At 42.3% G+C, this 13,694-nt stretch overlaps 1 protein-coding gene across 1 annotated transcript in view; it reads right to left on the reverse strand.

Annotated features, from left to right (window-relative positions):
- The window catches only part of LOC126203915 (histone-lysine N-methyltransferase PRDM9-like), a 302,991-nt gene that overhangs the window by 132,226 nt on the left and 157,071 nt on the right, over positions 1–13,694 (reverse strand). The gene's annotated exons all lie outside the window — the stretch shown is intronic.

Below are 13,694 nucleotides of genomic sequence, written 5' to 3' on the forward strand. Positions count from 1 at the left end.
TAATCGAACCCCACAGTGGTGCACAGGGTCGAGTAAATGCAATGCTGAAGGCGCTGCCAAACCATAAACCGCACTCCCATACTCAATTTGGGATTGGACAATGGATCTGTAGAGCTGCAGCAGCATAGAGCGATCTGCACCCCAATTGGTGTTGCTTGGCAATGGAGGGCACTGAGGTGCTGCCAGCACTTCTGCTTAAGCTGACAAAGATGAGGGAGCCAAGTCAATCGAGTGTCAAAAACCAGTCCTAGGAATTGATACGTCTCCACTACAGTGATTGGATCATCATCAAGGTAAAGTGCGAGTTCCAGATGCCGACAGAAGTGCATGACACACGACTTTGCAGCTGAAAACTGGCACATTGATGTTACCGTGTGGGGAGATTCAGCAGCGAAAGCAGAGGTGAAAGTTCCCCAGTCCGCCTTGTTCAAAGCCCATCTGGACAGGCCTCCGTGCGCCTGACGCTGGGGCAGTGACAGGAAGATAGGGAAGTGGTCTCTACCACACAGGTCATCATGTGCACCCCAGTAGATAGACGGGAGAAGTACTGGGCTGCAAATGATAAATCAATGGCCGAGTAACTACCTCGAGCCACACTGAAATGTGTGGTGGCCCCAGTATTTAAGAGGCAGAGGTTGAATTGGGACAGTCAAGTTTCGACATCTCTGCCTCGGCCAGTAAGCATGGTACCACCCCACAAGGAGTTATGGGCATTAAAATCTCCCAGAAGTAGGAAAGCTTGGGATTTTATCCAAATTTGATGCGGCAAGTAAACCGAGAACTTTTTATGCAAGGTTTAGGGAGTTGATCAATCAGTAGAGCTAATACATTCAGGGGTACTGCACCATCTGGAGGAAGATATACATTGCAGACAGTTATTTCCTGTGTTGTCCTTATTCTGACAGCCACAGCTTCAAGAGGGGTTTGAAGGGGCACTGTTCACTACAGACCAAGTTTAGGACATAAACACAAACTCCACCTGACACTTGATTATAGTCGCTACGGTTCCTGTAATATCCCTTATAGCCGCGGAGCGCAGGGGTCAGCATTGCTGGGAACCAGGTTTCCTGGAGGGCAATGATAGCAGGTGTAAAGCTGAACAGTTGCCGTAGCTCAGACAGGCGGTGGAAAAAACTGTCTCAATTCCACTGGAGGATGACATTGTGAGACTAGGAAGACATGGAACATTCAATGAGGCGGTCTACGCTTCAGAATCACCTGCTGCCACCGATTTATTGCCTGAGCAGTCTACATCCATTGTGTCTGAGAGTCTGGCGAGATATAGGTCCTCAGTGGCTGCCAAAATCTCCACCCCATCCTCAGCCGCAGAGCTTGTAGGTAGCGGTGGTGTGTGTGCCACTGAAATTTCCTTCGTCTTAGGGGTTTTCTTTTTGGATATCTCTCCCTGTTCCTGGGGTGTCCTTGGGTTTCCTTGGCTGGGAGGACTTCACTGGCTCTGTCTCCGGGACTGAGGATGAGCGTGAAGCCCTATGACCAGCTGCTTTTAGGCTCTTCAGCCACTGGCGGGTGTCATCTTTCCCACTAGAAGAAACCTGGGAAGGGAGTGACCCAAGGGACCCCTTCCTAGCGAGAGAAGATGAAGAAGACTTATGCTTCTCCAGTTTAAAAGTGGAGACGGTTGTCGCCAATGGTTGGGGGGGTTTGCTCCTGAAGTAGGTGGTGCAGGGAGGGAAATGCCCGTCACCATCAAGGGGGCAGGTGTCTTCTTCCGGCTCTGAGATGTGACCTGGGTTTGCGGAGCTGATGGTGAAGAACTCTTGTAGCGGTGGCATAAAACGATGTCATACACACAGAATGCAGGCGTTCAAATTTCCTCTTAGCCTCAGTGTAGGTCAGTCTATGCAGGGTCTTGTACTCCATGATTCTCCTTTTTTTCTGGAGAATCCTGCAGTCAGGTGAGCAAGGCGAAAGGTGCTCTCTGCAGTTGACACAGATGGGAGGCGGGGCACATGAAGTATTGGGATGTGATAGGCGTCCGCAATCTCGGCATGTGGCGCTGGAAGTACAGCGGGAAGACATATGGTTGAACTTCCAGTACTTAAAGCACCACATTGGGGGAGGGATATAGGGATTTACATCACACCGGTAGACCATCACCTTCTCGGGCAATGTACCACCTTCCAAAGGCCAAGATGAATGCACCAGTGCCAACCTAATTATCCTTCAGACCCCAGTACATGCCGGACGAAATGTACACCTCACCGCTCTAAATTGGCGCGCAGCTCATTGTCGGGCAGCAAAAGAAGGTCTCTGTGAAATACGATACTCTGGACCATATTTAAGCTCTTATGGGGCCTGATGGTTACAGAAACATCACCCAGCTTGTCACAAGTGAGTAACTCCTGTGACTGGGCAGAGGATGCTATTTAGATCAAGACTGTAACAGATCTCATATTGGATACGCCCTACACCTCCCCAAACTTGTCCTCTAAATGCCCAACAAAAAACTGAGACTTCATTGTCATGAAAGATTCCCCATCAGCTCTTGAACATACATGATACCAGGGCAAATAAGGTCCTCTGCCATCCTTAGACTGGCACCTCCCATGGTGTGGCCAGTGAGGAGAACGATTTGGGGTCGTACTTTTGTGCATCGAATGGAGCTCATGATCACTTAGAGACTGCTGGTGTTTCACCACCAGCAAGAGATGATGGACTAAGCTTCATCGTGTGTTATCCACCCTGATGCCACCCACTCTGAGCAGTGGGCCTCCCCACGGGTGCCACCCAGCCACAGTAAAGCCCACCTGGCAGGATGGCCATTGCCGAGAGTCCCGGTGCCCCAGGGGGATGGGCATCTACCCCTTGGCATACCTTGGGAGTTAACGGCGTAGGCATCAGCAGAGCGATCCCGGTGTGGTCAGACTTCATCATCATGAAAGATTCCCCATCAGCTCTCTAACATATAATGTACCGGGGCAAATACAATCCTCTGCCATCCTTAGCCTGGCACACCTCCCATGGTGTGGCCAGGGAGGGGAATGATTTGGGGTCGTACTTCTGTGCACTGAATTGTACTTCTGTGCACTGAATTGAGCTTGTGATTGCTTAAAGACTGTTGGTGTTTAACCACCAGCAAGAGATGATGGACTACGCTTCATCACGTGTCATCCGCCCTGATGCCACCCAGTTCGACCAGGGGCCCTCCCCATGGGCGCCACCCAACCTCAGCAAAGGCCACCTGGCATGATGGCCATTGCTGGGAGTCCCGATGCCCCAGGAGGATGGGCATCTACCCCTTGGCATACCTTGGGAGTTAACAGCGCAGGCATCAGCAGAGCGATCCCGGTGTGGTCAGAGGCTACAACCAACAGGGTACATGGCAGCCCCACCACAACGGACTGGCTACCGTGCTGCATGTCAGGTGTAAAGAAGTCCATGGTCATCGTTGACACAGAAATCGACACTGCATAGTGCATGATGGAAAACACACCCAGGAAGGTGTCCTCGCCCAAGAAATGGAGAATGGGCAGGACTGCAATGCGACGACGAGAAAGTGGGCTAAAGATCTCGATACACGATGGACACAATGCACGTTGTAAGGCGCCATTTCCCAGTTGGCTCGCTCTTCAGGAAAATTTTGAAGAATGGAGGTAAAATTCTACAGTGGACCATCACATAAAGGCTGAAACGTGTGAAACTCCTTTTAGTCGCCTCGTACGACAGGCAGGAATACCTCGGACCTATTCTAACCTCGAACTCACAGGTGGGGGGCTTTTGTTTGTTGAATGCGTTCCTGCACTTTGCTTTTTGGTTTTGCAATCGGACCAGCAGCCACACCAGCCACACCTGGTGCAAATGAGAGTGAGAGGGGTTTATTTTCTCACATTAGTCTCTGATTTTCGGATTTGAGTTTCGCTATTTCTTGTTACAGGCACAGAATGCTTTCCTGGGCATCTCGTGCATTTTCAACTGCTAGTTCTTTACCAAGTCTGACATTTTCAGTTCTGAGCTCTTCATTTTGTCCATAAAGCCTTGCTTGACCTAGTGCTAGTGCCCAGATTTTCTCTCTAACCTGCAATGTAATTGTGGTTGATGCCCTTTTTTGTTTTAGTTCATTCTGTAACTCTGCTAAGGTCTCATCTACAGTGCTTATCATTATAGTTTCCATTTTCTTTCTTTTGGGAATTAACTCTTCGCTGGATACCACTAGTTTCATTGCCCCCGTGCTCCTGCCCGTTGGAGTCGCATCACCGTTTCAACGTCCTCCAACTGATCTGTAGATCACATTGATTCCGGGAGGACGTTCAGCATTTTCGAAAGTAGCAGTGGCTGCCGCAAGTGTGAACCAGGTTGTATGCTCCAGTGTCCGCATATACTCGCGGACATGGAGCTTAACTTAGTCAACAGCTCATGCACACATCCCAAATGCTTCACAGAGTGAGGCAAGGACTGCGTGCACTGGATGAAATTTGCTGTACGGCAGCCGATTTCCAAATTCTTGATCCGTTGCGCATGCAGTTCATCTCTAAACCGAGTGCTACGAGTTCCGTTAAGCGCAGTACCTGCTGCCAGCTTTCTGCAGACGGCATCCGCTGCTGTCTGGGACACTTGATGCAACGAACAGCTGTGGCTCACAATATCAGTCTGCCACAATCCGCGCTGTCAGCACCGTTCGCGTCTGACGTCACTGCAACCTGCTGCACTCCACGCCATCAGCAGAAAGCGCTATGCATTGCAGCCCACAGAGAAGACAACAGCCTCCCGTTCTGCTGATGAAACTTGCAACATGCCATGCAAGAATACATTCACTATCATGGAAAAACGACCTCTCACAGTCAAACTACAGTCTCAGAACTAGTCTTTAATGCGTAACATGACAGATTACACCTCCACAAATGCGAAAACAAGTGGAGCGCTCGCCTAACACGTCCGCACACCACACCACTCAGTAGACACTAACATAAAACTGCAAATACAGAATGTAAATTATTTTCTGAACCAGTAGAAGGTTAAATATATTTAAAAAAAAAAACAGGAGGCAGAAAAAAATGACCAATGAGAATGCAAGAACTGCAGCATAGCTGGTAAATGATGGGACTGTTTTCACAGGTGGCCCTGCATCTGATATGATAGTAACAATCCTGTGAAAGTTGGGTGGATGTATCAGCCATGTTGCAACTGGTTCTCCCACAGGGGTGTGACTATATGGGAAGGGGACTGTGTGGGCCTTTCAGATCGGTCAAGACATTTCACAGGCTGGATGGGTTGCGGAAGGCCACTTTAGGAGGTGGTAAGGATTGTGGATAGGGCATCCCTCATTTCCAAGCATAATGATAGGACAGTCTACGCCCTGGTAAAGGACCTGGTTCCAATCTGGAATGATGGTGGATAATAAAGGCGGTGCTCCTTTGCACCTGGTTCTTACAGATGGTGGGAGTATTAGCAGTGCGAGAGCAAATGGTGCGAGAAATCTGTCTGCGGACTAGGTTTGGGGGATAATGCCTAACTGTGAAGGTCTTAGTAAGACTGTCAGCATACTGGGCAAGAGAATTCTCATTGTTATAGATGTGTCACCCACTGGTGGCACTGATTTTTTGGTGTGGAAGGAATGATGGCTGTCAGAATGCAGATACTGTTGATAGTTATGGGGTTAATATGGATGTAAGTATGAATGGAGCCACCAGAGAGGTGGAGATCACAGTTGAAGAAGGTAACACGTTGGGCTGAGGAGGACCAGGTGAAGGAAATGGGAGAGAAGGTATTGAGGCTGTAGGGAAATGAGAAAAGAGTGTCTTGGCCATGCGTCCAGATCATGAAGTTATCATCAACAAACCTCAACCAGACAAGCTTCCCAAATCCCAGATGCTAACCTTATATCTGAGCACACATTGCTGCCAGACCCGCATGCTTCTGTAACCAACAGTATAAAATAAATCAAAGTGTGCCTGTATGCAATAGAATTGGATAGCATGAACTGCAAGAAAAAGACAAGAGAGACTACGTAAATAAGCTGTCACTTAAAGTGGATTCAGAACTATTTAAGTTTTCGTAAAAATTATGTCCCCAAGGAATACAGCACACTTCATCCTGGAAGGACTTCTGACAGAATTGTTAATCTCATATTTAATTAAATTCCTTGTGATGTGGTCAACACAAAAGCCTGTGTAATATGATTACTTCTCTATTTTTCTGAACTAGTATTAGGTTGATCATCAAGGATGGCTAAAGAGCCAAAATTTAGTAAGCTGCAGATATGCTAAGGACCTGCGAAATTCTAATGATACAAGTTTTGTTGCTTATGGTAAACTTACTTCATATAAACAGAACAGTGACGGATTTAAAAATTTTGGCCCCTACACACTCCATATTATATGCTTTAAATAATAACATGTTTTAAATAATAACTATTACCCGATCACTTCACAGCTGCCATTTTGGGTGGGAGTGCTGTGAGCTGTTTCCGTACTCTGCTATTCGTTGTTCTGAAGGACAAGTCAGCAGTCTCGTCGCGCTCAATCAAATTGTAATATGGTTCCTGAACTGCTGAACTGTACTTTGTGTACGGCAGCTGATAAAACAAACTTAAAACTGCATTGTGTTACCACACTCTTCTGTCGAAAGACAACAGACAGGAACACAAGGTAAATAATTTTTCTTTTATGGCCTAAAAATTCAGCGGAGCATGTAGGACACAATGGATTTTTGTTATACATTCATTTTTATTGTGTTCTTTTACACAAAACCGTTGCAAATAAAAATAAAAAGGTTGTGTTATGATCTAAAAATTGAAGCCAACGTGTCATACATTAGAAATTAATAAGTACTTTTACAGAGATGCGTTCAAAATTTGAAATTAAACTGTCGTTTTACGAGCAAATAAAAACAAACCACAGTCAGTATTAATATGTAAATCTATAGGAAAGCGTAAAAATGAAAATGATATAGAGTTTTCGGTGTACGAATTAATAACTAAATACAGATGAACAAACACAGAACTGGATTTGCTATTACATAATTTTACAGACTAGGGTGGAAAAATCATATTTTATTTACAATCTAATAGTTAACGTGTATAGGATTCGGGTCTGTGTAGCTAGATGCTGCATAGTAAGTGCACACAATACCTTTTATCCATGTAAGGGCTGAACAGTTTTGTATTGCAGCTGCTGCTCTCACCATAGCTCTTTCTAATGGTATTAGCATAGCTTTTACGTATTTATCAACAGAACTGAACTATGTTATTTATTAACACTTTTTCACCTGGGCGTACTCTCCAATAACATATATTTTCTTACATTTCAAACCGCCAAGAATACGCATCAGTTGTAATATACTACAGTATGACTTGACAGTACAGCCCCGAGCGGCCTGGGTCATTTGGGTATTGTTTAGTATTCCCGGGCGCCTTCGGTCATGTCCGCACGTAAACTAGGTTTAGTTCTGCATTCTCCCATCGGCAATCATAAAATAAACAGGTAGTATGTAGTTTGTAAATCCAATGAATGTGCTCCAAGTTATAATAAAGATCATATTATAATCTCAAATTTTTAAAACTAATATGAATAAACAAACTCGCCAGTCAGCAGAGTTTGCATCTGCCCTGACAGCAGTAAACTCGTTCATCATATCTTCACAGTTCACACGGTTATCAGTTAGGGGGTCGTCTTCGATGTGAAGAATGGAAAAGGCGTTCAATCTCTCCTCAGACAACGTAAAATGCACGAACGTTTTCAGTCTTTTAAGAGCCAAAAACGAGCGTTTTGCTGAACAATTTTTAAGTGCCATACATAGAAATATTCTAAGAGCAATGTCAACATTCGGAAACACGGACTGTAACCTCTTTTTTTCGTAAAAATTTACTCATTTCGACTGGTACATCATTAATCTCAGAAGATTTCAAAAGTTCCGCGAAATGTACACATTCACTAGGAAAGGAAGGCTATAAATCTGTATTATATGATGCTTGAAGTTTTTCTGCACATTCGGCAATATCGTCATGTGAACTGTTCTTAAGGTTACTGAAAACTGTGAAGGAGTGCAACAGTGTTCTATAGCTTTCCTTCCTCCTCACTAATTCGGTGTACGAATTGTGAAGTACTGGGAGAAATGTTTCAACTCTAAATTTTTCCCTTCCAGTCAGAAAAACTTCTTCAGAGTCCGCTTCTTCATCATCATGAAGTTTGCGTTTTCGTGATCTTTTATAGGTGCATTCATAGTCTAAATCAGTCACAATCTCCATGGGTTTATTTTCATAATAGCCAAACATATCGTGAAGAGATGCAATAGAACGTACAAGTGATTCACATAATTCATGCACTATTTTAGTACCGTATCTCGCAGCTAAGACAGAGGTAGCAGCTAACAGAGGTGATGACAAGACACTATACATCACAAGAAAACTATCAAATAAGAAGTTTAGGAGTGATATGCTAGTCAAGGACAATCAAGGAAAACTATTCGCAAATTGAGAAGACCAAGTGCAGAGATGGAGAGAACATTTTGAGAACATTCTGAACTGCGAAAGTATAACTCTGCTGAATGTGGATGGGGAAGGACTCCTACAAGATATGCCAATTAACATACCGTATTTACTCGAATCTAAGCCGCACTTTTTTTCCGGTTTTTGTAATCCAAAAAACCGCCTGCGGCGGCTTAAAATCGAGTGCAAAGCAAGCGGAAGTTCTGAAAAATGTTTGTGGGTGCCGCCAAAACTTACTTCTGCCGTGAAATATATGTAGCGCTACACAGGCATGCTTTGTAGGCACAAAGATAAATACTGGCGCCAACACCTCTGCGTCAGGAAAATTTTTTTTTTTTAAGTTGGAAGACTAGCTTTTTTCTCCGCACCGAGTTTCGACCACTGCATTTTCATACGTTATCCAACGAAGTAAACACAAATTCCGTATTGTTCATCTTCGAATGTAGCAGCATTTCAATGTACTATGAAAATCCGACTGGCAAGACTGTTTGGGATGTTTGTCAATATGGCCAACTCTACGTTCTGAATTTTTTTCCTATCTGTGAGAAGAGATGGTTGCTAATAGGAACTTTTATAAATTGTGAATCACATGCAGTATTCTCGTCACCATAAGAATAATACGAATATAAACATTTTGCCATGTTTGCTGCTATCTCATTTAAATCCTGTCTGCCTAATAAACTGCGAAACTAGAGTGAGACAACAGCAAACGCGGAACAATATACATATCATGTCATGTTTATAGTCGTATTATTCTTATGCTTAATAGTGATACAGTCAGAAATGAAGCACGGCAATTGACTAGATTTTAAAATCTAAGATGACTCTAATTTCTGTGTAGAATGTAATGTACTAAAGAGGGGCCTGCAAAGATTTTCAAACGGGGAAAAATTTTCGCTAAACTCTCGTTCAGAACATCTTCTATCATACGCAGTCTATTATTTGATTCTTGTTGATCATTATCAAAGAAAGCAGCAGTGTAAGTAACAACAAATAGCAGTTTCTTGCCATTATTTCGCTAATGAGAAGATTCCTCTCTTTTTTTATTGTAAGCAGCGGTAGCGCACAAAAAAGCAAGCCATGCCGCGAGCGGCGACAGGCCATAAACACGCACTATCAGAATATGACAAACAATGCATGACACAGTACAGTAATGCATTTTCAGCTTAGAGTGACGTAAACACCTATAACAAAGAAAACTGCACTTATCAGATCAAAGAAAAATAAGCAATCAATGCAAACCAGACGAAGCACGTGGAAAAGGAAGGGTACTCGTATAAATACGGACGGAGCGCCAGGTAAAGCTTAACTGCTAAGCTTACGACTCGAATCAAACTACTGTGGCTGTGTAGTCATTCATTCGACCTAAATTGTGTCTCATATTACAATGAACCAACTTTTTGGAGATGCAGCCTATAACTTTTCACTCCCCTTGAATTTCGAGTCTCAAATTTCAGGTGCGGCGTAGATTCGGGAAATTTTTTTTTCCTTGATTTCGAGTCTCATTTTTCAGGTGCGGCTTAGATTCGAGTGCGGCTTAGATTCGAGTGCGGCTTAGATTCGAGTGCGGCTTAGATTCGAGTAAATACGGTAGATGTGCCATCAAGAGAAGAAATCGCCAAAGCTGTCCAACAAATAAAAAACGGAAAAGCTCCAGGCCGGGACAATATCAACCCAGAGTTACTTAAAGCAGATCCCTCTGTAACAGCAGAAATTTTACATCCATTCCTGACAGCCATATGGATGAATGAACAAGTACCAAATGATTGGAACAGAGGCTTGCTCATCCACCAAGGTCTGCTTTCAGATCCAACAGCAGTGAAAACAGGAGTTAAGATAGGCTGCATGCTCTCACCGATACTTTTTAACATAGTACTTAATCTTGTAATGGCGCAAGCAATAGATAAAGTGAGAGGAATAAAATGTAGCAATGGGACACATCTAGAAGTCCTGGGTTTTGCAGATGACCTTTGCCTTCTATCCCACAGCCTCAATGACATGAAAAAGAAGCTAGAAGATCTAAAATCGGCAGCGAAGGAAGTTGGCTTGAAAATTAATGCCCAAAAAACTAAAGACATGCGGGCAAATGATAACAGCACTTCAGAGCTTAAGATTGGGAGCCAGATAATTGAAAAGGTGGGCAAGTTTTGCTACCTTGGAAGCACGATTACACCAGATGTCGGTGCAACAGAGGACATTAACAGCCGCATCAACAAAGCAAGGGGAGCTTTTACAACTCTACACTCTATCTGCAAATCGAAGGAAATATCACTGAGGACCAAACTGCAGATATTTGAAAGTAATGTAAAATCTGTGGTCCTTTATGGATGTGAAACATGGAAAGTGACAAAACAGTTAATTCACAAGCTGCAGACAGCCAAGAACAGACGCCTGAGGAACATCCTGGGGGATACGGTGGCCAAATGTCATCTCTAACTAAACTCTTTGGGAAAGAACAAACCAGAATCCAACTGAGCTGCAAATCAGAAGCAAGAAGTGGAGATGGTTAGTACATACTCTTAGAAGATCAAATGAACATATTGCGAGAGAAGCACTTGACTGGATCCCGCAAGGACGACGGAGACGATGCCGGCCCAAAATGACATGGAGACGGTCAGTTGAAGCAGAAGGCCATCAGCAAGGAATAGGATGGGAAGAAATGAAGATTCTCGCAGAAGGCAGAACAAGATGGCAATCCTTTGTCGCAGCCCTGTGCTCCACATAAGGAGTTAAAGGAATTAATAATAATAACAATAATAATAATAATAATAATAATAATAATAATAATGAATGGATACAATATTACTGGAACATACCCACACAAAATCACACATTTGCTATACATGGATGATCTAAAACTACTGGCAGCAACCAATCAACAACTCAACCAATTACTAAAGATAACAGAAGGATTCAGCAATGATATAAGTATGGCTTTTGGAACAGACAAATGTAAGAAAAATAGCATAGTCAAGGGAAAACACACTAAACAAGAAGATTACATATTGGATAACCACAGCGACTGCATAGAAGCGATGGAAAAAACAAATGCCTATAAATATCTAGGATACAGACAAAAAATAGGAATAGATGATACAAATATTAACCAAGAACTAAAAGAAAAATATAGACAAAGACTAACAAAAATACTGAAAACAGAATTGACAGCAAGAAACAAGACAAAAGCTATAAATACTTATGCTATACCAATATTGACCTACTCATTTGGAGTAGTGAAATGGAGTAACACAGACCTAGAAGCACTCAATACACTTACACGATCACAATGCCACAAATATAGAATACATCACATACATTCAGCAACAGAAAGATTCACATTAAGCAGAAAGGAAGGAGGAAGGGGATTTATCGACATAAAAAACCTACATTATGGACAGGTAGACAATTTAAGAAAATTCTTTATAGAACGAGCAGAAACTAGCAAAATACACAAGGCAATCACTCATATAAATACATCGGCTACACCACTGCAATTTCATAACCACTTCTACAACCCTTTAGATCACATAACATCAACAGATACGAAGAAAGCAAATTGGAAAAAGAAAACACTTCATGGCAAGCACCCATATCATCTAACACAGCCACACATCGATCAAGACGCATCCAACACATGGCTAAGAAAAGGCAATATATACAGTGAGACAGAAGGATTCATGATTGCAATACAGGATCAAACAATAAACACCAGGTATTTCAGCAAGCATATTATTAAAGATCCCAATACCACAACAGATAAATGCAGACTTTGTAAACAACAAATAGAAACAGTAGATGACATCACAAGCGGATGTACAATACTAGCAAATACAGAATACCCCAGAAGACATGACAATGTCGCAAAAATAATACATCAACAGCTTGCCTTACAACATAAACTTATAAAACAACACGTTCCTACATACAAGTATGCACCACAAAATGTACTGGAGAATGATGAATACAAATTATACTGGAACAGAACCATTATAACAGATAAAACAACGCCACATAACAAACCTGACATCATACTCACCAATAAAAAGAAGAAATTAACAAAACTAATCGAAATATCCATACCCAATACAACAAATATACAGAAGAAAACAGGAGAAAAAATTGAAAAATACATCCAACTGGCTGAGGAAGTCAAAGACATGTGGCATCAGGATAAAGTTGACATCATACCAATTATACTATCAACTAAAGGAGTCATACCACACAATATCCACCAATACATCAATGCAATACAGCTACATCCAAACATATATATACAATTACAGAAATCCGTAATTATTGATACATGTTCAATTACCCGAAAGTTCCTAAATGCAATATAACATATACCGTACAGCAAAAAGGAAGTGACGCTTGATAAAGGTCCGCGTCACTCCATTCCTCACCAGACTTAACGTCTGAGAAAGTAAAGATAATAATAATGATAGATATTTACACTTTGCAATTTCAGATTTACACTATTAAATCTCTGGAGTATGTCCTTCCAAATGAAATGGAACCACCTTCCCATTTCTACCCTTCCAATTACTATGTGCAGATTCTAGTGTCTATTTTGTTTTATGCCAATTGTTAATCAAATTTTAATTATGCATCTTCTAGTGTGACAGAGCTATTGATATTAATTTTAGTGGAATTATTGGTATTAATTTTAGTGGTTAAATCACTAATCTTCCAAAGTCGTTAATGTTTTGTAAATATTTTGTTATTTGGGGGAGATGTGTTTTGGATGGAAGTTGGAACAGCAGTTGAATGCACGTGGCTGGTGTCGATGGAACGATTGCACTTTGAAAATGTTCTGTATTTTCCATGAATAAATGAAGATGACTCAAAATTCTGCAGATTATTATTATTGCAACATACACATATAGGAAGACCAGATGCAGCAACCTACATCCAAAGGAATTTAGGTTAAGCATTCCTTAACCAGCAACAAAGAAACATGTGCTTAATTCTGGTAAGTGCCGATATTACTATTCGATGCAATCTTTAACATCAATAGTAATGACAATGCTTCCCAAGGTAGTGGGAACATTTCACAAACTGTCGTCATGAATACTGTTTCTGGTCTACTGAGTAGATTCAATTAACCTGAAGCCTCATTTCGCACAAGTGGTTTTTCAAACGTATTATTGGCAATATGTGTGAGGGCACTGATAATGCACTCCCAGTTTTCATACAGACAGACACGCTTTCTCTCTTGCTGACCAACGTGTTTTTGATAAACTTTTTACTT

This window comes from Schistocerca nitens, chromosome 9 (genome assembly GCF_023898315.1).
Source record: "Schistocerca nitens isolate TAMUIC-IGC-003100 chromosome 9, iqSchNite1.1, whole genome shotgun sequence".
Classification (NCBI taxonomy): Eukaryota; Metazoa; Arthropoda; class Insecta; order Orthoptera; family Acrididae; genus Schistocerca; species Schistocerca nitens.